This window comes from Aethalodelphis obliquidens, unplaced genomic scaffold, assembly GCF_003676395.1.
Source record: "Aethalodelphis obliquidens isolate GAN/ISIS:26980383/991018 unplaced genomic scaffold, ASM367639v1 scaffold14, whole genome shotgun sequence".
NCBI lineage: Eukaryota > Metazoa > Chordata > Mammalia > Artiodactyla > Delphinidae > Aethalodelphis > Aethalodelphis obliquidens.
In genome coordinates, this window is record NW_020837958.1 from 39451683 (window position 1) to 39478746 (window position 27064).

At 42.0% G+C, this 27064-nt stretch overlaps 2 protein-coding genes across 2 annotated transcripts in view; one reads left to right on the forward strand and one right to left on the reverse strand.

Annotated features, from left to right (window-relative positions):
• NUMA1 (nuclear mitotic apparatus protein 1) overlaps positions 1-23008 on the reverse strand; it is a 73783-nt gene extending 50775 nt beyond the window's left edge. Inside the window, exon 1 of the mRNA XM_027115602.1 lies at positions 22899-23008. The gene's annotated coding sequence lies outside the window, so the exon portion shown is untranslated. The remainder of the gene's footprint in view (positions 1-22898) is intronic.
• Positions 23009-23148: 140 nt separating this feature from the next.
• The window catches only part of TOMT (transmembrane O-methyltransferase), a 28302-nt gene continuing 24386 nt past the window's right edge, over positions 23149-27064 (forward strand). The window contains exon 1 of the mRNA XM_027115621.1: positions 23149-23346. The gene's annotated coding sequence lies outside the window, so the exon portion shown is untranslated. The remainder of the gene's footprint in view (positions 23347-27064) is intronic.

Here is a 27064-nt window from a genome sequence, read left to right on the forward strand (position 1 = left end):
GCCTGCACGCCTAGAGCCTGTGCTCCGCAACGAGAAGCCACGACAGTGAGAAGCCTGTGCACTGCAACGAAGAGTAGCCCCCACTCACCGCAACTAGAGAAAGTCCGCACCGCAGCAACGAAGACCCAACATGGCCAAAAATAAATAAATAAATATTTTAAAAAAGAAAAACAATAAAAGCCATTTAAAAATAAATGAAATGTAATGTTCTAAAATCTCAAGAGGTGGTTCAACTGTAGAACTGTAGAACCATAAACCTGTGGAACGTTAGGGCTAGGAAGGACCTTGGAGATCAACATCTCCTGGTACAAGCTCTTCATTTTAGAGGCCCTTGTTTAACAGTTGTTAAATGATCTTATTAAATTAAAGCTCACACATCAAAAAATTTAGAACTACGACTACAAAATTGGTTCCCTTACTCCTGGGTTCTCTTTCCACTACCCAGATACCTCCACTAAACCCAAGAGAAGATTTACAGGATAACTCTGTTTTTACTTTCATAATTCTTTATTTCATTAACTCACTAAAAATAATTAAAGCACCTCTTAAAAATTAAGATGAAAAACTGTTTAGGAAACTTCAATTTTTACTTAGACAAGTTTATATTCCTTGTTCTCTAAAACCAATGAAGCAATACAAAGTTAGATAAAAAACAAAATTAGTACTCTCTCAGCCTCCAAGTCCCCCCAAAAACATAAGCACAAATATATTTTTATATTTAAGAGGATTCTTTTTATTGTTCTCTATTTTTCAAAAGCTAGGCTTACATATTAACATTGCTCTGCAACTTATTTTTCTCACTTAATAATTGATCATGAACATCCCCCCCAAGGATCAGTAAATAAAATTATAACTCATACTTTTAAAAAACTGTATAATAACAGTACATATAAAGGATATACCATAATGTGTTCACATATTTTCCTATTGATGGACATGGCTATTTCCAATGTTAGCATTTCAAACAGTGCTGTAATGAATATCCCTGTACATATTTCTTTTTAAATGAAACAAAAAAACTATTTCTACACACACGCTTTCCTTGTTGTCCCACGTTTTGACTGCTTCTTTTCCTATCATCATCCGTGCCTTGCTTGCTCACAGAATTCTTCTCAGGGCCCCGTGTGATAACCGAGAACAAAGCAATCTGGAGAATGTCAAGACGCGACATGTGATGGTTACTGTTGGTAAATTAGAATTGGCCTGTCTGGCCGCCTCTCCCAGCCACCTGCGCACAGTGCCCGCCCACCCCCTCATCCATGCACTCCTTGTTCTGGTCTCGGCAGCTGCTTCCAACTCAACTGACGTGGGCAGAGCTGGATTGGGGAATTAATCCTACTGTGTCACACTCCTGACCCTGACAAGTGCAGACAAGCCCACCAGCAATCCAAACTAGTGGGAAGGAGAGAGAATACATGATCACTATGAAATAATATAATACAGAAGTACACAGAGTAAAATGCAAAACTCCCCATTCACCAAACTTTAACCCACATTTGCCAATGGCCCTCCCCTCCTCAGAGGTACCACTGTTATAAGTTTGCTGTATAACCTTTCAGAATTTTCCTAAGCATGCACACACACACATACATATATGTATATATACATGTATGTATAGATACACATAGATATGTATACATACATATACATATGTATACACGTATGTGTGTAGACAAAGAGTGTGTTTGGTCTACCTACCTGTTGTCATACTGTATACTTTGTCCTGCAACTTGACTTTTTTTTTTTTTTGCAGTACGCGGGGCTCTCATTGTTGTGGCCTCTCCTGTTGCGGAGCGCAGGCTCTGGACACACAGGCTCAGCGGCCATGGCTCACGGGCCCAGCTGCTCCGCAGCATGTGGGATCTTCCCGGACTGGGGCACGAACCCGTGTCCCCTGCATCGGCAGGCGGACTCTCAACCACTGCGCCACCAGGGAAGCCCCTGCAACTTGACTTTTTCACTTAAAAATTTTTGACCTGTTTCTTATTAGTATATAATGGATTCCTCATACTTTTAAGAGCTCATGAAAAATGCCACGGTAAGGTTGTGCCACTTTATTTTCTCATTTTGCTATGTTTGAATATTTAGGTTGTTCATAGTGTTTTGTCATGACAAAGAATGCTCCATCAATAATGCTGGTGAACCTCTTTTTACATACAAGCTAATATTTCTCTAGGATATGTACCAATAATTGGAACTGATGAAGTCTGTGCATGTTAAATGTTGACAGGTACCCAAATTAGCATCCAAAAAGGTATACCAATTTATAGTTCCACCAACAGAACATAAAACTTCCCTTTTCGACACCCTTCCAACAATAGATGTTATTTTCTATTTTACCAATATAAAGGATAGAAAACAGTATACTATTGTTTTAATTTACATTTTCCTGATTTCCAGAAAAGTTAAATATCCATATGTGTAATTAGTCATTCTTATTTTTAATGGAAAGTATTACCATTTTGAATTTAAACAAGAGAACTCAGAGAGGCTAAGGTGACATAGCTAGTAAGTAGCAGACATCAAAGCTAAATTTTTGAACAACTTCCCATCAAAGCTAGGCCTTCTGACTATCTAAAGTATTTTCCACTACCCAGAGGTCAATAAACTATGGCCTGAGGGCAAGCTGCCCCAATTCTGTAAATCAAGTTTTACTGGAATACAGCCATGCCCATTCATTTATGTATTGTCTATAGCTACTTCAGTTCACCAATGGCAAAGGTGAGTAGTTGCAACTACGTGGCCTGCAAAACGAAAAAGATTTATACCTGGGCCTAAACAAAACAATAACTCACATTTAACACCTAAAGAAAAGTTTCATAATGAGATTAACTGTTGTCCAATTGACTAGAGTGTGGCTATCTTAGACAGTGTGGCTCATTTTAAAATAAAGTATATGCAGTACAGGTCTGGTATATAATATTGAAGAAAAGAATCCAAAACACTCAAAAGAAGTCAAAAGACACTCCTCTACTTCTTGGTTAGGACACTACTCTAAAGAGTTTCTTATGTGCTATTCATCATCTTCCTTGTCTCTTTAATTTCAACTAATGGGAAACAGATCCAGTTCCTACTGTCCTTCAGTGACTTGGACGAGCAATGTAGCTCCCACTCACACGTTACAATGATAATATGAAAGCAAAGGAAGCCCCACTATTTCTGCTGCTAAACACACCCCCATCACCACATCATAGGGGTCTCTCCTTCCCTTTTGCTTATAGAGAGAAGATTCACCAGGAAGGAGCTAACATTTCCAGTATGTCTAGCCAACTGCTAAGAGCTAGGACCCTGATTTTTGTGGGAAAGGAAAGCCAATTCTCCTTCTCTATATCCTACCCTTCTGAAGATCCTGGCCACAAAAGTAATTAATTTCAACTGGGAACTTTAGGCCATTCAGCTCCTGTAGGGCAGATGGGGAAAGTGCCATCATCCCCATTTTATACACGGGGAATTGAGGGGAATTGACCTTTCATTTTAGCAAATGCGACCTTCATACACTGACACTCCCACCCACGCCACTTTCTCCTTCCATCCTCTCCCAAATATTGATTTTATATAATAATGGCAAAGAAGCTATCATACTTTCCTGGAGAGATAACTTAATCTAGGGTTTTGATTGAGAAGTTAATGATTAAAGAAGGAACAGTGTATTTTCTCATGTAAGTAAGCAGGCATTCTTATTAAGTGGTTCTCTGGAAAGAAATTTGGCAATACATACCAAGAACCTAAAAAATGTCCATATTATGCTAAGTGAAATAAACTAGACACAAAGGGACAAAAATTGTATGATCCCATTTATGAGGTACCTAGAATGGGCAAATTCATAGAGACCGAAAGTAAAATAGAGGTTACCAGGGACTGGGGGAGGAAGGAATGGGGCTATTGTTCAATGGGTACAGAGATTCTGCTTGGGATGACAAAATGTCCTGAAAATGAACAGCAGTGATGACTGCACAACACTGTAAATATACCTAATGTCACTGAATTGCACACTTAATTGTGAATTTAAATTGTGAATTTAAGGGCTTCCCTGGTTGCGCAGTGGTTGAGAGTCTGCCTGCCGATGCAGGAGACGCGGGTTCGTACCCTGGTCCGGGAAGATCCCACATGCCGCGGAGCGGCTGGGCCTGTGAGCCATGGCCGCTAAGCCTGCGCGTCCGGAGCCTGTGCTCTGCAACGGGAGAGGCCACAGCAGTGAGAGGCCCACGTATCGCAAAAAAAAAAAAAAAAAAAGTTGTGAATTTAACACTTTAAAATTTAAAAAATTTTAAAGTGAGACTGCTAAAAAAAACAAAGTTTGTGTTCTTTGATCAAATAATTCCATTCACAGCAATAAAAGTTTAGAAAATTATCTGAAATATAAACAAAGATATATTAATATAATTATTTATCATTATGAAAAACTGGAGAAAAACTAAGTATCTAACAATAACTCAAGTAAATTATGATATATCCATATGATGAAGCCTTATGCAGTCATTAAAAATATTCTAAATAATTTTAATGACATGGGGAAATGTTGAATTTTAAAAGCACTATATATAGTGTTAGTGTGGTATGACTTTATTTTTTAAACTACATATACAAGTGTGTATGTGATACATACACACACGTGCACAGCTGTGTGTGAATATGCATGTTAGATTTATAAGGAAATATATCAAATAATGTTTATTTGTGAGTTGTGGAATTATGGGTATTCTTATTTCCTCCCTTAAAAACCTTACTTTTCATGTTTTCTAAACTGTACCATGAAGTACAATCAGGAAAAAAAATTTAATTTCACATCATTTGACCCAGTAATTCACTTGCAGAGATGTATCATAAGAAAATAATGAAAAATACTGATCAAAACTTATGCATAATAATGTTCATACAAAGATACACCAGAAATTACTAATTATAAATTAATAAAAACTATTAATAAGTAATTGTTACCTCTGCAGAGTAGGATTAGGATAAAGGGTGATGTGCAAGGGACTGACTTATTATATATATTACTTTTATAATTTGTATCTAAGTATTAGAGTATTGTTTAAAATAGAAAAAACTGAAAGCACTATAAAAATCCTATATGATAGACTATTATGCAGCCATTAGAAATATCGCGAATTCCCTGGTGGTCCAGTGATTAGGACTCTGAGCTTCCACTGCAGGGGGCCCAGGTTCGATCCCTAGTCAGGGAACTAAGATGCCACAAGCCGAGAGGCACAACCAAAAAGAAAAAAGAAAAAAGGAATATTTGTAAAGAGCTTCAGTAACATTATAAACATATATGAATTTATATAATGAAAACAATGGGAAATGGAAAAAAAGCAGAAGACAAAATTGTAGGTAACATATGATCTGGACTATGCCACACAGAAATGTGCATAGGTACAAAATATCGAAAGGAAACACTAAAATGAAAATAACTGATTTTCTCCAGATGGTAGGGCTATGGATGATTTTAGTTTTCTTTATACTTTTCTGTATTTTTCATATTTCCTACAGTGAATATATACTATTTTCAATCAGTTCAAAAAAATGTTTTTGGTTTCCACTGTATATTCAAAAGGATTAGCAGTAGTAAGGAACTCACTAAACAAGACTGTAGGATGTATATGCCTAAGAAAATCTTCATCTTTGGGGAGTGGCGAAAGCGCAGTCTAAAGGGACACTGCTGACTATTTCCTGCCTTCTTGTGGTTGGAGGTGCTTTAGAAAATATAACTAAGGAATCAAGTACATAAACATTAGATGGCTGACAAACTTTATACTTTAAGAACCAAGACCACCACCTTCTCAACCCTGAAATCTAAGACCTTACACTTGAAAAACACTCCAAAACACTCAAGAGCTAACTCCATGAAGAATAAAATCCAAATCCCTTAGCATGACACTTAAATGTTCTTTAAGATCCAACCATCAAACATCTTTTCCAGCCTCATCTCCAGCTCATTCCTCTAAAATATCTTCTATCTCAGGAACACTTTTCCCAGACATGCCAGGCATTTTCCAGGCTCTGTGCCTTTGCCCATGCTGTGACCTCCTCCATAATGCCCTTTCTAAAAACCGAAAAAGGTAAAAAACATTTTTTAAAAAAGGGAATTCCCTGGTGGTCCAGTGGTTGGGACTCTGTGCTCTCAGTGCCAAGGGCCCGGGTTTGAGCGAACTAGGATCCCACAAGCCACGTGGCACGGTCAAAAAAAAAAACCAAAAATCAAAAAAACCCAAAATGTCCTTTCTTCTGAACTTAAGGAATTCTAATTCACCCTTTGCAACCTAGCTCAAATGCTTTCTCCCTTCAGAAGCTCTCCTTGTTCCCCCCAATTCAGGAATAATTAATTGTTGTTTCCTCTATATGCTCCATACTGCTTGTTCCTCTACACACTTTACTTCATTCCTCCTTGGGTCAACGTTAGCTGCATATGTATTTCACTTGACTAATAAGCTCCTGAAGAGCAGAAACCATCTTATTCACCTATCAGCTCCGTTCCAGCACAATGCTTGCACACCGCAGGTGCTAAATAATGCTGCCCAACTGAATGACAGCCAACTGGCCCTAATCTAGAGAATTCTTTCAGTGAGGCAGCCAGCGAAGCCAAACTGTCAAAGAGGACAATCCCTCTACTTTAAAGCCACATACCTAGCAAGAGTGACCAGCAGAAAATGTCATGGGCCTGCCACTTTAAGGGGACTGGCAAGCTGACTGTGTTTACACAATCCTAATTAAAACTAAAGGGCACTGAGGGAAAGAAGAGAAATAGGGAGATTAAGAGGTGTGGACTCTACAGATCACCTCCTCCTCTGTTTAGAGCCCAAATCTCCCAGCCTAGTACATAGCGAGCTCACCAAGCAGCCTATTCTCTCCTTGCTGTCACTGTAGGATCTAAGTATTGAAAAGCAACTGATTAGGTCTCTCCAGCAACTGGCTCTGCTCTTAGGCATTTAATTTCTATTGTGGTTACATGGGGCTTTTTCTCTAAATGATTCCCACACTGCTCCAATCATTAAGAAAATCCCTTTAAAGAGAGGCTTGAAATTAACAACAGCAGGGAACAAAGTCTCTAACCCTTCTAAACCACAATATCCACACTGTCCATTTTGATGATATTCACCCCCACCTCCTTCAAACAATAGGTCCTACCAGGGAACGACTACCTCTCTCAAGATCAGCATGTCCTGTGATTGTTTTTCAGGAGAAAGCTCCCAGTGCCTGCTTCTCATTAAATAGCTGCTTCACGTTTGATCACTCAGCTGTGACTGCGAGTAGAGAGTATAGTCACTACAATTTAAGGACTAAAAAGGAATTCCACTCCTACCTCCCTAGTCTAATAGTCAAGCAGCTTAGAACAAACAGATAGCTCCCTACCTCAAACCTCCTTTGGCCTACCTGTTTTCAGATCTAGAACTCTTAGTATCTAACTCTTTCAATGAAGAAAAATGAAGAAAACATGGCCGTGAGAAAGAGAATCACAAAGTGACTTAGCGACAGAACCTTTTGATTAGGATGCTTAACGCCTTATTTTCTTGACTAGTTATCAACAAGACACCATTTCCAGGAACAAAGTCCAGGATACTACAGACAGCCTAACTGAAATGCGTTCAAGACAGCCCCTCTGGGGCTTCCCTGGTGGCGCAGTGGTTGAGAATCTGTCTGCCAATGCAGGGGACACGGGTTCGAGCCCCTCTGGGGCTTCCCTGGTGGCGCAGTGGTTGAGAATCTGTCTGCCAATGCAGGGGACACGGGTTCGAGCCCTGGTCTGGGGAAGATCCCACATGCCGCGGAGCAACTGGGCCCATGAGCCACAATTACTGAGCCTGTGCGTCTGGAGCCTGTGCTCTGCAACAAAAGGCCGCGATACTGAGAGGCCCGCACACCGCGATGAAGAGTGGCCCCTGCTTGCCACAACTAGAGAAAGCCCACGCACAGAAAGGAAGACCCGACACAGCCATAAATTAATTAATTAATTAATTTTAAAAAAAAGAGCCCCTCTGCTTCTCAAACTGCTGAGGAAAACAAATAAACAAACAACAACAGACAACAAACCAAGTAAGCTGATACATCATTTCTCCTACAAAAGACTGGAGCTACCAAATCATCTGCTTCAGCCACGCCACCTGGGAATCACCCTGATGCACTATGGTGTGCTGGTGAGCAGTGGCTGCTGCAGCCTGAGCAACTTGTGGCTGCTGAGTCTTCTGGAGCCGGGACTGCAGTGGCTCCTCAGCTACAATGTCCCATAGCAGCATGTTCCAACCTTTTTGACCCTCAGCACATTTGTGATTTGGGAGGACTACCACAAGAAAGGCTAATTTTCCCCGCCCACTATCTTGTCACTTTGACCTAGAAGCAGGCATACGCACAGGGAGTAAAAAGGAAGTGACGCCCTTTTAAACAAACATTTCCAATCTTGTTGAATCAAGTGAAACCTGTAATCAAAATAGTTTCCTAAGATTTACAAGACACTACTTTGGGAACTGCCTTTAAAGGCTACTCCATGCGAGACACACACAAAAATTAAATCTTATTATTTTACAGTCACACCTCATTCTTCACCAGAAAAGATACTGCCTTGCTTGTCTTTGGCTCACAACATCTTCTAGGTGTTTCCAAAAACTGAATCTACCAAGCAAGAGTGAAGATTTGCTACCTCTGAGAATATTCAAAAGATTGGCTGAGAGGCCAAAGATGTTTTGAGCACTGGCAGCATCACCTGAGTAAACGTAAAGGCTGAGAACACGATTACTTCGAGGGGGACAAATTTACAAATACTCTAATTGTCCCAAAATTACAATGAAGGGGACAAGGTATGGGCAGTATATGTCACGTGTGTTAAAGATAAACTGTTATACTAATTTACAGCCACACATTACATAATCATAAATTTTGGCTCTGGAAGAAATCTTCAAGATCATATAATCTAAACTGCTCATGTTTACGTATAAGAAAACTATAGTCCAGTGGGGTTAGGCAGTTTGTCCCTGGTCACACAGCTGGTTAGCAGTAATCAGGACTAGAAACCTAGTCACCCTGACTCCCAGCAAAAGCCACAAACACCCTAATCCATGCACCTCCCCCTTCCTGTTCCTCGCTGCTGTCTTTCAAAGGGGAGATAACTCAGGACACTAAAGCACAGCAAGAATGGTTTTGAAACCCAGTTTCTGAGAAATGATAGCTTAAGATCAGGACTTCTCTGCAGCGGCTCCTATGAGTATGAGCCATCGTTTAGTGCCTGGTTCACAAGAGTTCTGGGTAATCTACCTCACAACAGGGGTCAGTGAAACCCCCTAGACTCTCCTCCCACAGCTAGAAGAATATGTTTATTAAACATCTCTGCCCACCTCCTGCAGTAACCTGTTTACTTCAAGTAATTGAAAGAAGGTTACTTAGAAGAACCTGGATCAAGGAAAAAGAAAGCAGTAGAGATCCTGTTCGGGAAAAAGCTGACCTATGAAAAAGCAGAGAGAGGGTAGGAACCATCTTGACTTACCTCCTGGTGAACAGCTTTCTCAGGTTCGGACAAAGTGATCCCTGGCAATCTGGCTTATAATTAGCCTCCACCCAAGGAAGGGGCAAAGGGACAGGAATGCTGTTCATTCCCCCATCCCGCCGACTGTTGGTCAGCTGAGCCTCACATCATCCTGGGCAGCCCCAGCATTCTGTAGATCAGACAGCCACCGGAAGGGAAGCCACGCAGCCTAGTTCAATGGGGTGGGTCAGTGGCAGAGCAAGGAAGAGTCACCGGGGCAGAAAGTCTGGCCTCCTGTGGCAAGACAGCCAAACCACACCCCAACGTGGTCAGCACTGGGGAGGCTCTGCCGTACTAGGGCTCCGGTCTCTAAAGCAGGAAAGGTCCTTCCTCAGGAGGCTCCAGACCACTCACATTTCTAAGTGTGTCCCTCCTGCTCAAAAGCCTTCCGTGGTTTTCTTCCTAAAGCACCATATCTAAATCCCTTGGCTTAACTGTCCAAGCCCTCCACTATACAGCCTCAAGTCATTTATTCAACCTTATTTCCCACTGTTCCACAGTGTACACTCTGAGCTAATCAAGCCAGTCTTCCCATTTCTCTCTGCAGGAGCCAAGCCCTTTCTCATTTCCATGCCTTCAGTTATCCAGCAGTGGTAAATTCAAGCCCCTTCAGGGGTTAGGCAGGTAATAGAAATGAATGTTCCAGTGTGGCACATGGAAAAACGAGGAAGTGTTGCCCCCACCTAAAGGCATTCAAATGTTTTAATTCAAGTATTTATGCAATATTTCACTCTGAGCATCACAATAACATTTTAAAGAGTTACCAATACTCTTTCTAGCTTGCACGTAAGGAAACTTCCCTGAGGTTAGGCAGCTGTCAAAATGCTGAGCACAGTCTCTAGGCCTGTCTGAAACCAAAGCAAGAGCTCTAAACTATTAGGCTTCCCAGCAGTACAAACACCATGAAAGATACAGAGCTCTAAACTCTGGAGAGGAAATTCACTTTTCATGATATATAACCTTAGTAGTGGGATGAGAAGTCCAAATAGCAGCTTGTCTAACCATACTCCAACTGCCTCAAATTCTATCCATCTTCCAAACCCCATCTTCCTACTAAAGTCTCTCCTAGCACCTCCAGGTCCTACTGAATTCCCTCTTCTCTGATGGGGCTTACAGATTAGACAACATAACTGAGTGCTAAATTATGTACTGTCATGCAAAACTGAATACTGTTTGCATGTGTTTTCTAGCTTCACTAATCAAACTACTGTATTAACCTATCTAGTTTTACCAAAAATGTTTAACCTGTATCTAGTCAAGAGGAAATAGTCATACAAATCCAAATTAAGAGACATTCTGCAAAAAGCTAACTTGAACTCTAAAGAATGTCAATGCTATGACAGATGAAAAGGCATTCAAGATTAAGGGATTTAAAAACTGTTCAAAGTTAAAGCAGAATAAAGGCTTGACAAAGTCGTGACAACTAACGCATGCATGATCCTTCAATGGATCCTGAACTGACAAAAAGTCTATGAAAGACATCATTGGAAAAATTAGAGCAATCTGAACAAGTACTGTATACCGGATGAATTGAATTTCTGAGTATAATTTTATTGTGGCTATGATAGGAAGATACTCTTATTTTTTTAGGAAATACTTGTGGAAATATTTAGGGATGAAGTAACATGATGTTTACATCTAACAGTCAAAAGGTTCAGAAAATGAAGGATAGAGACCAAAAATAGCAAACTGTTAACAATTAGTGAATATTGGTGAAGAATATACAAGCATTTGTTACATTATTCTTGTTAAGTATCTGTAGGTTTGAACAGTTGGGGAGTAGGGAAATCCTGTATTATAAATACACTTGTTAAATATTCAGCTCTGTGAGAGGTATAATAGGCACTCATTATGATTTGCTCACTGCCTAAGGAAACTGGGCTTTGGGGGTCAGCAACCAGACAGAGTCCACTTTGCAGTCGTTCATGAGGGGTACCATGGCAAACTCTGGGGTACCATGAGTACAACTCTGGGGTACCATGGCAAACTCAAGAGGTTTCCCTCAAACTCACATCGTCACGCCATAGGAAAGACAGAAAAGTAGGCAATCAACGCTATTGTAACCTCATCCCTCACTGAGACCATCCAGAAGTCAGGCACTTGACAAATGCCCCCTTACAGGGCAGAATGCAGTTGCTACCCACACACAGGACCAAGACCTTGGGTCACACTGTATTCACGTTGCCACAGGGCACCAAAAACTTGACAGCCTGCAAAGCAAGTGTCTCTAGCCAGTCACAGGAAGGCACCCAGGTGGTCAAATAAATAAGCCTGAAATACATGCACAGTCTTCACTCCTCACCAGACAAACCAGTCCTGAGCTGCAATAAGGCAGAAGAAATATGCAAGGCTGAATCACTGGCATTTCCTGCACTGGCTTCAAAGAAACTGGCCCTTAAAGAGGACAGAAAGGACAGCTGACACAGCTGCCAAGAGAGGCCTCAACCCAGAAGCATGCTGTGCAATATGCCCTCTCTCCCTTCTACAGCCACCAGATCATTTTACTTCTGCCAAGTGGCCCCTTATTAGGGTGACTGACTGCCCAAAGGCCAATCCTTAGCCTTGACTCTCTCCTCCCCTCATTGACAGCCAAGATTCTGCCCTTTCCAGACAGCTCCTCCCCCAATTTAGCAGAAAGAATAGTCAAAACTATTCCCCCCAAACCTCCATCAACTGAAGTAAGATCTCCAGAGGTGTAACATTCAGCTTTCTTCTCAAACCTACCATGTTTAGCATTTTTACCAAAGACAGAATGAAAACATGTAAGGTCTACTTGTTAAACTTTGGAATTGTAAACTGTGAAGAAAAGAAAATACAATGTTTTTCGATTTGATCCGGCAAAAAGATCTTAACAGCTTCAATGATACCAAAAATAGCCAATAAATAATTTAACAGGACTACACATAAAGCCCTGCATTTAGAATAAAAGAAATCAACCAAACTAACATGGGATGGTAAGGACCTGGTACAACAGTTCATATTAAAAATGTCGCCTTTGGGGGGAAAAAAAGGCTGCCTATGGTGGGAAGTGGAGGACAGGCTGTTACTCCAGACACTCCCCTGCGAACCATCAATCTGACAGACCTACCCAAAACATCAATGTGGCTCAGGTCATGTTAGTAGAAGACGACTCTGTGCCCCACCTCTGAAAAGCAAAGTCAGAGCACGTGCGAGAAAGAATGACAACCACTGTGGTGAAGGGTCTGAAAGTCATGTCATAGCAAATGTGAGGGGAGAACTACAGATGTTATGCCAGGGAAAACATGAAAACTTTTTTCAAACATATGCATGCTTGTCATGTAGACAAGGAGAAAGACTTACGTGTCCCCGTGAAAGAAGCCAAAACCAGAACTAGTTAGTACAAGTTAAAGGAGGATAGATTTTGGTTTGATGTAGGAAAGAACTTTCAGCACAATAAATAAGAATGTGCATTATGGAACCCAGAATGCTTGGAATAGAACACCAACCCTACCACTTACAAACTGTATGGCTTTGGGTAGATTAATTTATAGTAGAAATAATAGTACTTACCTCATAGAACTTTGGGAAGCAGTTCATGTAAAGTGCTTAGAACAGTATACGCTGAAAAAAAAGAAAGGCCTCTATTGCTATTACTAACTGTTGATATAATGGACCAGATAACCCGAAAAGATTCCTACTAAATATGCCTGGAAATGCTTAGAAAAATATAATAAAAATCCTTTTACACTTGCTAGTTAAGTTATTTTCTCTCAGCTCCACACCTACCCTGTTATGCTCTGCTCTGTGATGCTGGGGCTCGGACTCCACCAATACTATCTCACCTTTGCCAGCGGGCTCCCAGTTAGGTTCTGTCTACAGGGGGTGCTAAAGGGAAAATGGAAGGCAGGAAGAGGCTGCAAGGGATTTCCTTCTTCCTGTGGCTTGCTGTTTCTTGACAACAGCAGTTGATTCTTCCCTGCTTCTTTCTAAACTCCCTCTCAGAGGCACCAGCACCAGCAGGGCAGGGCTCAACCAAACCTGGCTCCTCCAGGCCCCTCCTGTGAGCTCCTGAGAAACCAGCAACGCCCTCTCCTCAGAGAATCAGGGTGCATGCAGTTCCATCAGATCCCTCCAGAATTCTAGGTTCTGACAACCCCTACCTTCTTCCCTTTGTTTTTCAGTCCTGGATGAGGCAGGTGCTTTATGCAGTTATTATATCAAAGTTACTTTAAGACTCCCTTTTTGCTCTTTCAGCCCTCCAACAAGGGATTAAACTAAACACCTTTACTGAATTCACTCTATTAAAATATCTGTGTGTGGTTTCTATTTTCCTGATAGGATCCTAACTTACACTAGATAAACTGAACTCACAAGAAAGTAGGAGAAATCCCAGGAAACAGAAAGAAAGAAGCTGAAAATTGGATTAGTGAGGCATAGCTGTCCCAGCAATGTAAGGAATTCGTGACCTCCTCATAGTCCAGGAGATCTTGAGCCCATAAAAAAAACCCTGAGATCTCTGTATAAAGGCTGGGATCCTCAGTAAAAAAGACAGACTAGGAAAAAAAAAAAATCTGTCCACAGGGAAATAAGAGAGGTTGCCTTGCTCATCTAGTAAAGTGGGAGGAAAAAACTTTCTAGGAGGGCTTCCCTAGTGGCGCAGTGGTTGAGAGTCCACCTGCCAATGCAGGGGAGGCGGGTTCGTGCCCTGGTCTGGGAAGATCCCACATGCTGCGGAGCAGCTGGGCCCGTGAGCCATGGCCGCTGAGCCTGCGCGTCCGGAGCCTGTGCTCTGCAACCAGAGAGGCCACAACAGTGAGAGGCCCACATACCGCAAAAAAACAACAACAACAACAAAAACACAAAACTTTCTAGGAATTAATAACCATAGGTGCACACAAGAGGTGGATTTGGAGTTAAAAATTTATACTAAGTCTGTGGCCTGGAAATCTACAAGTACAGAAAAATTCCAGACATTTTACTCCCAGGTTGGGAACAGCCTTTAGTTCCCAGCAGGAGCAAATACAAAGTTGCTGCAGGAGATACACAAATGGCCAAAAGATGTTCAACATCATCAGGAAAATGCAAATTAAAACCACAATAACACTACACCTCCATGAGAAAGGCTAAAATTAAAAAGACTGACAATACCAAGTGTTGGTAAGAATATAAAGAAACTAGAGCCCTCAGATACTGCAATGGGAACATGAAACAGTACAGCCACTTTGGAAAACTGGTAATTTCTTAAAAATTTAAAGATAACATGCCATATGACCCAGCCATTTCACTCCGAAGAGTCAAGAAAATACATGTCCACTCAAAGATTTGTACATGAATGCTCACAACAATTTTATCACAACAGCCAAAAACTGGAAACAACCCCAATGTCCATCAACAGTAAATGATAAACAAAACTGTATGATATAGTCATATAACAGAATACTACTTAGGAACAGATAGTAACAAATTACTGATATATGTACTAAATAGATAAATTTGAAATGCATTACACTGCCTGAAAGAAAGCACACATAAAGGTACACTCTGTATAATTTGACTTAGATAAAATTCTAGAAAATACAAATTAATCTATAGTGGTTCCTGGGGCCAAGGGAAAGGGAAAGATGAACTGTAAAGAGGCATAAGGAAACTTTTGGGAGTGATGGGAATGCTCTGTATCTTGATTGGGGCAGCTTTTTATAAATGTATAAATCTGTAAAAACTTTTTTTACTTTAAATAAAGCGTATTACAAATGCATAAATTATAATTAAGCAAAGCTGATTAAAATAAAAAAGCTGTTCTTGAGAGAACTGACCTCAACTCAAGCTACATAAGGCTATCATAGATAATACTCCTTTGAATATGAGCTCACAATCCAAAATTATAAAATACTTGAGGAAACAATCCATCATGACAAAGAGTCATTGAAACAAATGGCAGGATTACACTCAAAAAGCTTCAGAAAACTGAACAAACACAGTAAGTTAAATTTATTTAAAATTAATATAGATGAATTGAAAACACAGGACAAAAACAAGATACCATGAAAAACAAAGAGGCAGATTTGAAAATGAACCAAAGAGTACTTGAGGAAATGAAAAACTTAGCTAATGAAAATAAGAATTCAAAAAGTAAATTTGGGGCTTCCCTGGTGGCACAGTGGTTAAGAATCTGCCTGCCAATGCAGGGGACACGGGTTCGATCCCTGGTCCGGGAAGATCCCACATGCCACAGAGCAACTAAGCCCACGCGCCACAACTACCGAAGCCCATGTGCCTAGAGCCCATGCTCCAAAACAAGAGAAGCCACCGCAACGAGAAGCCCGTGCAACTCAACAAAGAGTAGCCCCCACTTGCCGCAACTAGAGAAAGCCCACGTGCAGCAACACAGCCAAAAATAAATAAGTAAATATTTAAATTTATATGTTAAAAAAATAAATTAGTTCTAGCTTAAGAGTAATTAGTATGCTAGGAGATAGATTTAAGGAAATTATCTAGAGGTAACACAGAAAGAGAGAGACAGAAATCATGAAGAAAAGAATAAGAGATGTGGAGGTCAGAATTAACAATAGAAGGTTCAAGGTAAGTTAAATATGAGATCAGGGAGAGGCACTATTTAAAGAGGTATATGCCAATAAAATGGACCACCTAAGAGAAATGGACAAATTCTTAGAAATGTACAATCTCCCAAGACTGAATCAGGAAGAAATAGAAAATATAAATAGACCAATTCCCAGTAATAAAATTGAATCAGCAATTTAAAAAAACTGCCAATAGGGGCTTCCCTGGTGGCGCAGTGGTTGAGAGTCTGCCTGCCGATGCAGGGGACACGGGTTCGTGCCCCGGTCCAGGAGGATCCCACATGCCGCGGAGCGGCTGGGCCCGTGAGCCATGGCCGCTGAGCCTGCGCATCCGGAGCCTGTGCTCTGCAACAGGAGAGGCCACAGCAGTGAGAGGCCCGCGTACCTCAAAAAAAAACAAAAACAAAACAAAACAAAAAAACTGCCAATAAACAAAGGTGAAGGACCAGACGACTTCACAGGTGAATTCTACCAAACATTTAAAGAAGAGTTAACACCTATTCTTCTCAAACTATTCCAAAATAATTACAGAGAAAGGAATGCTTCCAAACATTTTCAAGGCCAGCATCACCACAACACCAAAACCAGACAAAGATATCACAAAGAAAGAAAATTACAGGCCAATATCACTTTATAGTTGTGAAAATCCTCAACAAAATATTAGCAAACCAAATTCAACAACACCATAAAAGGATCATGCACCATGATCAAGTGGTATTTATCCCAGGGATGCAAAGATGGTTCAATATCCACAAATCAATCAGTGTGATACACCACATTAACAAACTGAAGAATAAAAATCATCTAAATGATGCAGAAAACACTTCTGACAAAATTCAACATCCATTTATGATTTAAAAAAAAATAGCATCAAAGTGGGTCTAGATGGGACTTCCCTGGTGGCGCAGTGGTTAAGAATCTGCTTGCCAATGCAGGGGACATAGGTTCGATCCCTGGTCCAGGAACATCCCACGTGCCACGGAGCAACTAAGCCCGTGTGCCACAACTACTGAGCCTGCACTCTAGAGCCCGCGAGCCACAACTACTGAGCCTGCGTGCCACAACTACTGAAGCTCACGTGCCTAGAGCCCGTGCTCCGCAACAAGAGAAGCCACCGAAATGAGAAGACTGTGCAACACAACAAAGAGTAGCCCCTGCTCACCGCAACTACAAAGTGCACGCGTAGCAACAAAGACCCAATGCAGCGAAAAATAAATAATTTTTTTAAATGACAAAAAAAAAGGTGGGTCTAGAGGGAACATCTCAACAAAATAAAGACCATGTATGACAAGCCCACAGCTAACATCATACTCAACAGTAAAAAGCTGAAGGCATTTCCTCTAAGATCAGGAACAAGACAGGATGCCCACTCTCACCACTTTTAGTCAACCTAGTATTGGAAGTCCTAGCCACAGCAATCAGGCAAGAAAAAGAAATAAAAAGAATCCAAATTGGGAAGGAAAAAGTAAAACTGTCACTGTTTGCAGATGACATGATACTACAGAAAATCCTAAAGGGGCCACCAAAAAAAATTAGAACTCATCAATGAATTCAGTAAAGTTGCAGAATACAAAATTAATATACAGAAATCTGTTGTGTTTCTATACACTAACAAAGAATTATCAAAAAGAGAAATTAAGAAAGCAATTTTATTTACAATTGCTCAAAAGGAATAAAATATCTAGTAATAAATCTAACTGAGGTAAAAGACCTGTACTAAGAAAAAGACAAGATGCTGATGAAAGAAATTAAAGATGATACTAACAAATGGAAAGATACACCATGCTAATGGATTGGAAGAATTAATACAGTTAAGTCCCCTACATACGAACAAGTTCCCTTCCAAGAGTGTAAGTCCAATTTGTTCCCAAGTCCAACAAAGTTAGCCTAGATGGCCAACTAACATAATTGGCTATATAGTACTGTACTATAATAGGTTTATAATACTTTTCACACAAATAATACATAAAAAACAAACACAAAAATTAAATTTTAATTTTACAGTAGAGTACCTTGAAATGTACAGTAGTACCAGCTACATCACTGCTGTTTTTATGCTTGCTTCTGGACACCCTGGGCTTGAAATAAAGATACTGTACTACTGTACTGTACAGAGTACTGTACAGAAAAGTACACAAAAGCAGAACCACTCGTAGAGGATGCATGCACGTGACAATGTATGCCAGACACGTGAACTACCTTATGTGATCGGACATTTGAATACATGTTCGCATCTTTGAAAGTTTGCAACTTGAAGGTTCATATGTAGAGGACTTACTGTATTGTTAAAATGACCATTCCAGCCTAAGGCATTTTACAAATTCGGTGCAATCCCTATCAAAATACCAAGGGAATTTTTCACAGAACTAGGACAAATAATTCTAAAATTTGTAATGGAAACACAAAAGACCCTGAATAGCAAAAACAATCCTGAAGAATAAAACTGAAGGTATCATGCTCCCTGATTTCAAACTATACTACAAAACTATACTAACCAAAACAGTACACCAAAACAGACACACAGGGGCTTCCCTGGTGGCGCAGTGGGTAAGAATCCATCTGCTAATGCAGTGAACATGGGTTCAAGCCCTGGTCCAGGAAGATCCCACATGCCGCGGAGCATCTAAGCCTGTGTGCCACAACTACTGAGCCTGTGCTCTAGAGCCCGTGTGCCACAACTACTGAGCCCACACACCACAACTACTGAAGCCCGCATGCCTAGAGCCCGTGCTCCGAAACAAAGAGAAGCCTCCGCAATGAGAAGCCCACGTACCGCAACAAAGACCCAATGCAGACAAAAATAAATTAATTAAATAAATAAATTTAAAAAAAAGACACACAGATCAATGGAACAGAACAGAGAATGCAGAAATGAACACACACTTACATGATCAATCAATCTACAACAAAGGAGATGAGACTATACAATGAGTAAAAGTCTCTTCAATAAATAGTATTAGGAAAACTGTACGGCTGTACATGCAAAAGATTCAAACTGGACTACTTTCTCCTTTCTCATACCATATACAAAAATAAATTCCAAATGAATGAAGACTTAAATGTAAGACCTGAAACCATAAACCTCTTAGAAGAAAACTCAAGCAGTGTGCTCTTTGACATCAGTCTTAGCAATATTTTTTTGGATATGTCTCTTCAGGCAAGGGAAACAAAAGCAAAAATAAACAAATGGGACTACATCAAACTAAAGAGCTTTTGTATAGCAATGGAAACTAGCAACAAAAAAGTGAAAAGAAGACCAAAACATGGTATGGGAGAAGATATTCACAAACAATATATCTGACAAAGGGTTAATATCCAAAATATACAAAGAACTCATATAACTCAACATTAAAAAAAAAACCAAATTAAAAATTGGGCAGAGGACCTGAACATTTTTTTCAAAGAAGACAAACAGATGGCCAATGGCCACATGAAAAGATGCTCAACATCACTAATCATCAGGGAAATGCAAATTAAAACCACTATAAGATATCACCTCATACCTGTTAGAATGGCTATTATCAAAAAGACAACAAACAACAAGTCCTGGGGAGGATGTGGAGAAAAGGGAACCCTCTGGCACTGTTGGCAGAATGTAAACTGGTGCAGCCACTATGGAAAATAATATGGAAGTTCCTCAAAAAATTAAAACAGAACTACTATATGATCCAGCAATTCCACTCCTGGGTGTTTATCCAAAGAAAACAAAAACGAGGTGAAAAGATATATACACCCCTATGTTCATTGCAGCATTATTTATAATAGCCAAGATATGAAAGCAATCTAAATGCCCATGGATAGATGAATGGATAAAGAAGATGTGGTACATATATCTAATGGAATATTACTCAGCTGTAAAAAAGAATGAAATCTTACCATTTGCGACAACACAGATGGACCTAGAGGGTACTAGGTAAGTGAAATAAGTCAGACAGAGAGAGACAAATACTGTACCATTTCAATTATATGTGAAATCTAAAAAACATAACAAAACAGAAAGAGTCACAGAGAACAAACAGGTAGTTGCTAGGGAAGCTGACTGGGGGGATGAAAAATAGGTGAGGGAGATTAAGAGATACAAACTTCCAGTTACAAAATAAGTGAGTCACGGGTATTAACTGTACAGTGTGAGGAATATAATCAGTAATGTAATATTTTTGTATAGTGACAGATGGAATAACTTTTTTGGTTTTTTTAAAAATTTATTTTATTTTTGGCTGCATTGGGTCTTTGTTGCTGCGCCCGGGGTTTCTCTAGTTGCAGCAAATGGGGGCTTCTCATTGCGGTGGCTTCTCTTGTTGCGGAGCACGAGGCTCTAGGCGCGCAGGCTTCAGTAGTTGTGGCTCGCGGGCCCTAGAGTGCAGGCTCAGTAGCTGTGGTGCATGGGCTTAGTTGCTCTGGGGCACGTAGGATCTTCCTGGACCAGGGCTTGAACCTGCGTCCCCTGCACTAGCAGGCGGATTCTTAACCACTGCACCACCAGGGAAGCCCGGAAAAACATTTTTTTTAAATAAAGAGGGGAATTTTTACAAAATTGAAAGGTATGAAATCTCAGATTGAGGCATCACTATAAGCCCCCAGTAGGATAAAATTAAATCCACACCATGTAATGAAACTGCAGAACACAAATGACAAAAAAAAAGGATCTTAAAAAAAAACAGAGAAAAAGGCAGGTTACATACAATGAAATAATAGTTCAATTGTGAGCACAGTTCTCAAGAGTAACAACAAAAAGCCAGAATTTCTGTAAAATGACATTTTCAAAGCACTGGGAAAAAAAATAATTGGAAGCCTAGTACGCAGCTAAACTATCGATCAAGACTGACAAGGAAATAACGATATTTTCCAACAGAGTATTTACCACTAACAGACCCTCACTAAGAAAACATCTGAAGGGGGAATTCCCCAGTGGTCCAGTGGTTAGGACTCCGCACTGCCACTGCAGGGAGCACAGGTTCGATCCCTGGTCAGGGAACTAAGATCCCGCATGCCGCTGGCATGGCCAAAAAAACCCCCAAAAAACAAAAAACTGAAGGATGTATTCATCTATTTGACACAAAAAGAAGGGATAAAACGCAAGAAAGAATAATGAAAAAACAAACAGTAAATGTATATGGGTAAAATGAAATAATCAGTGACAGCACAAAACAATTATTATTTATTAGAATTGTTCTAACATTAAGATGACTACCTTTGGAAGTGGTCTCATTCTTGGAAATGCTCATTTTGAGTCTGGACAATATGTTTCGATATGTTTAATGTAAACTGGGTAAGAGGCTGAAATAAATGACCCCTGACATACCTATTGACCATAGGGTTTTATCAATTAGACACAGCTGTCAAAACATTCCCTGATCAGCTCTGTTTATCCATCTGTGGCAGGGCTTTCCCCTATCCTAACAGTTCTAGAACTCAAGTTTTAGTTCAAGGCATTCTTCCCACTCCCATATTCCATAAATTAAAAAATGAACATTCTAAATAGAAATGTTCCTTATATGAGCTTTTGGTTAAGATCTTCTAGTTTGGGGGAGTACAGTTTGGGGCTTTAGACTGTAATTCAGGCTTTACAATTAGTCATCACTTGCTTGAACTTGGGCCAAGAAGAGAATACTTTGGCAGCTTTTACTAAGAAGTATGTTCCTCTTCCTCTGAAGGAGAAAATACCACACAGGAACAGAGAGGGAGGGAACACATACATTCATCCCTGCTGGCTGAAAGATGCCTTACTTGATGTGAACATTCCCTCAAGGTTCCCATATATTCACAGCAGTAAAGATCTCCACAATGTAGAGCTCCAATTCCCTTCTCATCAAAGGTTTCTGCTCACCACACTTGATTATCCAGAACTTTAGAAACACATGACCAGGCAACAGACCCCAGAGAAAGGTAAGCATGCGTTAAAGTAAGTATTATCACATTTTTCGAAGGCAGTGCCCTTCCAGGCAAGAGGACATAGTAAGAGGTTCAAAAGCCACTAAATACAGATGGAAAAGCCAGGCTCCTATCCCTTTTCAGCCCAAGTAAGCTCATTCATTTCAAAGCATACGTTAATGACCATGATACATTTCACACCCTGCATAGGCATGAGGATGGAGGTACAAAAGACACCGTCTCTATCTAGTAGGGGAGACAAACAAATACCAGATGAAAAGCGCTATCTCAGGTGTAAGCAAAAGAGGGCGCCCAGAAGAGGCAGCATCAACCCAGCTGGGCTCTCTTCCAACAAAAACCTTCACACAGTCACATCACTTATAGTCAAAAATGTTTACTCTCCAAGATGCTTCCAAGAAACAGCTTACCTGATTTCACCCTCAGAACCACCCCAGGAAAGTAGGTAAGGCAGGTAAATTCGTTGTTTACATCATAAGTGAAAAGTGAGGCTCAAAATAAACTGACTCGTTAGTCCAAGACAACCCGCACCGCCAACACAGCCCCTCCCCCCCCCCACTTAAGCCCAACTCCACAAAAACCCCGGTATAGCCAACCACGCACTATCTATGCAAACCTGGCCAAGCTGAACATAAACCTCAGATGGCCCATCTGTAATAAAGTATAATAATGCTGTTAGGAATATTAAAAAGATCCATATAAAGGGTGTGGCACAATGTCTCAAACGTCGTTGGGGTTGAGAAAATGTTTATTACTACTACCACTATTGTTAACAATAATAGGCGAAGCCTTCCCACTACAGGAACCCTCGGCGACGAGCCTTTCAGGAACCCGCATTACCGGCACTCGCGTAGCCCTCTGACACGATTCCACGGACACGCCCCCAAACAGACCCTCCCCCCTAAGCACGCCCGGCACCTCCCCCTCGGACAGGGCCCTCTCCTCACAAACCTTACCCTAGATAGACTCTCCCCAGTCAGCCTCGGTTACGAAGGAGCCCTTCCGCTCACACCCGCCTCTCCAGCATCCCCCTTGGGCCCGGGCATCCCTGCGGGCGCCCAAACCACACGCCAGCAGCGGTTACCTGGCCCCGCTCTCCCGCTCCTACTCTGGCTTTCCCCGGATTGCGTTGGTCGCGGGCTCGCGCCAGCGCCGTAAGCACACAATTAGTTTAAACTATGGCCCCGCCCCCTCGCACCGCCCTTCAATTGGCCCCTGTCGGCTGGCGTCGCACGCAAGAGCACGCTGGAGGACCCGGGAAAAGGAAGTGTGAGGGCCACTGGAAAGGGAGAAAGGGTGTCACAACTTCCGGACCCCGGCCCTCGGCTTGAGGGCGAAGGCAAGTACAAATAGCTGCACTGCCCGCGGCCTTGGAACCCAGCCCCTGACGGACTACAGCTCCCGGTAGGCATCGCGGCAGCGCCTACGGCGCTCAGCTGCGACGTGGTGACATAGGTAGTTACCATAGAGTTGCTCTGAGTAACCCTGAGATAGTGGGACGCAGAGGCTGGAGGGGAAGCAACTGCGGGTGAGTTGGGCGGGAAAACAGGAAACCTGCTCTAGGGGACAAGAACTCTATGGAGAGGGGAGGGGCACCCAGAAAGACTAAGATCTTCCTTTCTCGGGGGCCTGAGACCTCCCCGCCTTACCCCTTATCCCTTTTCGCAGTGAACAAGACACAAACCCATATGGGATAGACGGGCGCGGGGAGGGAAGGGAAGGCTGAGACACATACCCAGACAGATTTGGGGGTGCTTAAGAACCTCCCCCATCACAAAGATGGGACCCCCTAATACTACTGTCTCAAATCCCTGACACATCTTGGCAGATCTGAAACGCCTTCAGACATGGGGTTGGTTTTCCTCTGGTCGACTGAGACCCTCTTCAAGACATGGGAGTAAGATTAGAATAAATCACAGTCCCTAATTCTGGATTTGTAGGAAACTTTCTGGGGCTTGAACTGCCCCTTTCCTTCCAAGCAGGAAGACCGAAGGGTAGAGCCTCCTTTTCAGAGAGTCAGCAGGATCTTCCCACACATACTTATTAGGGGTCCTGTCCTTAAATTACCTCTTCTCCCTACACCTCCTCTGTGGTCTGCTTCTCCAAGTTCTGCAGTCAGAGCTTCACTCCTTTTACAGTCTTCATGACAGATCTGTTACAACTTACCCAGTGTCTTCACATCCAGTCTTTCTTTTGAGCTTGGTGAGTCCAAGGATGTTTATCCCCATTTCACAGATTGGAAAACTGAAACCTAGAGAGGAGCAGTGACTTGCTGGAGGCCACACACCAAGTCAGTGACAGCTAGGACTAGACCCCTGTTTGCCAACTTCCAGCCAAGTCTCTAGCTTGAGCCTACAGCCTCTCTAGCTTAAGGACTTGTTCAAAGTAGTAAGATAAACTGCCCCAGGGAAAAGAAACTTGTATCGCCTACATTGAGTTATTTACATTTCAGCCTGAATGGGTTTCATATCCTTCCTTGAAAGTTTAAATGGGGAAAGAGAACTAGAGAGACTAAAGACAATGGGAATCAAACAGATTTAACTAAACAAGAAGTAAACAGTCTTGCTAACACAGCACCCATGTCTGATGCTGCCATGATTAGTTAGCTTCTGGCTGGCTCCTAGCTGGCCCTGATTGGTCCACTTACTGTCTTAAAGCTTCCCCATGCTTGGTCCTAGGCCCACTTCCCACCTCACTCTAAGACTCTCTTCTTGGATGTTCTCATCCACATCCACAACTTCATTTACAACCTATATGCAGATGTACGGGAGTGTGTATCTCCAACCCCACCCAACCCTCATCTCCAAGCTCCAGATCTATATAACCAATTGCATCTTCAACATCTCCTTCAGGATATCTCAAAAACATCCAAACTCAACATGTTTGCAGCTGAACTCGTAATCCCTATGTACTCCAAGCCTGAATTTCTTCCAGTGTTCTCACCTCTGTCCACCATTACAGAAGTCAAAAAAACAAGCATTATCTTTAATACCTCTTTCATTTCCCATCCATCATAAAATCCTGTCAGCTTTACTCCTAGTATCTTTTCTCTAGTCGTAGCTACCATCACATCCTTCCTGCCTTCCCTCCGAGCCATCTTGCATACTGCAACCAGAGTAATCCTTCAAAATGCAAATCTGATATTGTTCACTTTCCCCACAATACCCCCAATTAAAAATATACCTTGGGATTCCTATTGCTCTTAGCATCAAGCAACATCTCAGCTTGGCTCCTACCGACCTCTCCAGCCTCCAGTCTAACCATACATTTCCCTCCCACTCTCCCTCCAGTTATATGGCCTTCTCTAAGGCCTTCAAAATTTCAAGTAACCACTTACCATAGAGCCTTCGCACATGCTGTTATTTCTTCCTGGAATGTTCATCTTTTCCCTCTGCCATAGTTAATTTGTACGTATCCTTCATATTTCTCTCGATCACTATTTTTTTTTTTTTTTGGCCGAGCTGCGTGTCATGTGGGATCTTAGTTCCCCCACCAAGGATGAACCCGCACGCCCCTGCATTGGAAGCGCAGAGTCTTAACCACTGGACCGCCAGGGAGGTCCCTCTCAATCACTTCTTTAGGACTATCTCCCCTGACTGCCTAGAGCAGCTCAGATCCCTCAATTATAGCAACGTCGTGTCCCTCTCCTTTATAGTGTTATTCACTGTTGCAATGTTTAACATATTGTTAAGTACCTACTACTTGCCTCCACTGTCAGGATACAACCATGAGAAAAACATGGCTTCTGCCCTGGTGGAGTTTATGTACACACAGATAGTAAGGAGATAATACTAGTGTTACGAGTGCTACCAAGGGTAAATATAGGGTGTTATGGGAGTCCAGAAGAGAAGTCGCACATCCAGACTTGGGCATGAGGGTAGGCTCCTCAGAAAAAAGGGAACCCGGAGCTGAGTCATTAAAAATTAGCAAGGCAAAAAGAAGAAACTGTACTCCAAGCAGAGAAAGCTGGATGTGCAGAAGCCCAGAGGCAGGTGCAGGGAACTTACTCCGAGTAGTTGCATTTGGCTGGCCTGCAGAATTGGAGGTGAGGATAAGAGATGGGAGTAGAGAGATGGGCAGGAACCAGTTTGAATTTGGGGCCTACCTTTGGCACCTAGAAATATAACTTCCCAGAATACATTAGATTATGTGGAAGACTTTTCATGACGGTCTTTGGTTTTTCTTCCACCTGTAGCCCATAAATAGAAACCCTCACTAGGCCAGGCTGTTGAATCTCCTATCAGATCTCTTCATCTCAATATTCCTCACAGCTTCCTGGGCCATAATGTTGCTACTTACCTGAGAGAGAGAAGAGACAGGCTATCAACAAATCAAATTCCAATTGTTAGCAATTTCCAAAAACTAAAAACAAATTTCCATCATCAACTTGGGATTGGTTAAATGAAGTTAAATTAAGTAAAGTTTTTTTTTTTTTTGGTACACGGGCCTCTCACTGTTGTGGCCTCTCCCATTACGGAGCCTGTTCCGGACGCGCAGGCTCAGCGGCCATGGATCACGGGCCCAGCCTCTCTGCGGCTTGTGGGATCTTCCCGGACCGGGGCACGAACCCGTGTCCCCTGCATTGGCAGGCGGACTCTCAACCACTGTGCCACCAGGGAAGCCCAGTAAAGTTTTTTTATATATATAATTTTATTTATTTAATTTTATTTTTGGCTGCATTGGTTCTTCATTGCTGCACGCGGGCTTTTTCTAGTTGCAGCGAGTGGGGGCTACTCTTTGTTGTGGTGCGCGGGCTTCTCTTTGCGGTGGCTTCTCTGGTAGCGGAGCATGGGCTCCAGGCGCACGGGCTCAGTAGTTGTGGCACATGGGCTTATTTGCTGCACGGCATGTGGGATCTTCCCGGACCAGGGCTCGAACCCTTGTCCCCTGCATTGGCAGGCAGACTCTCAACCACTGAGCCACCAGTGAAGCCCTGCGTTGGGTCTTCGTTGCTGCGCGCAGGCTTTCTCTAGTTGCGGCGAGCGGGGGCTACTCTTCATTGGGGTGGGCGGGCTTCTCATTGCGGTGGCTTCTCTTGTTGCGGAGCACGGGCTCTAGGTGCGTGGGCTTCAGTAGTTGTGGTTCACGGGCTCTAGAGCGTAGGCTCAGTAGTTGTGGCTCG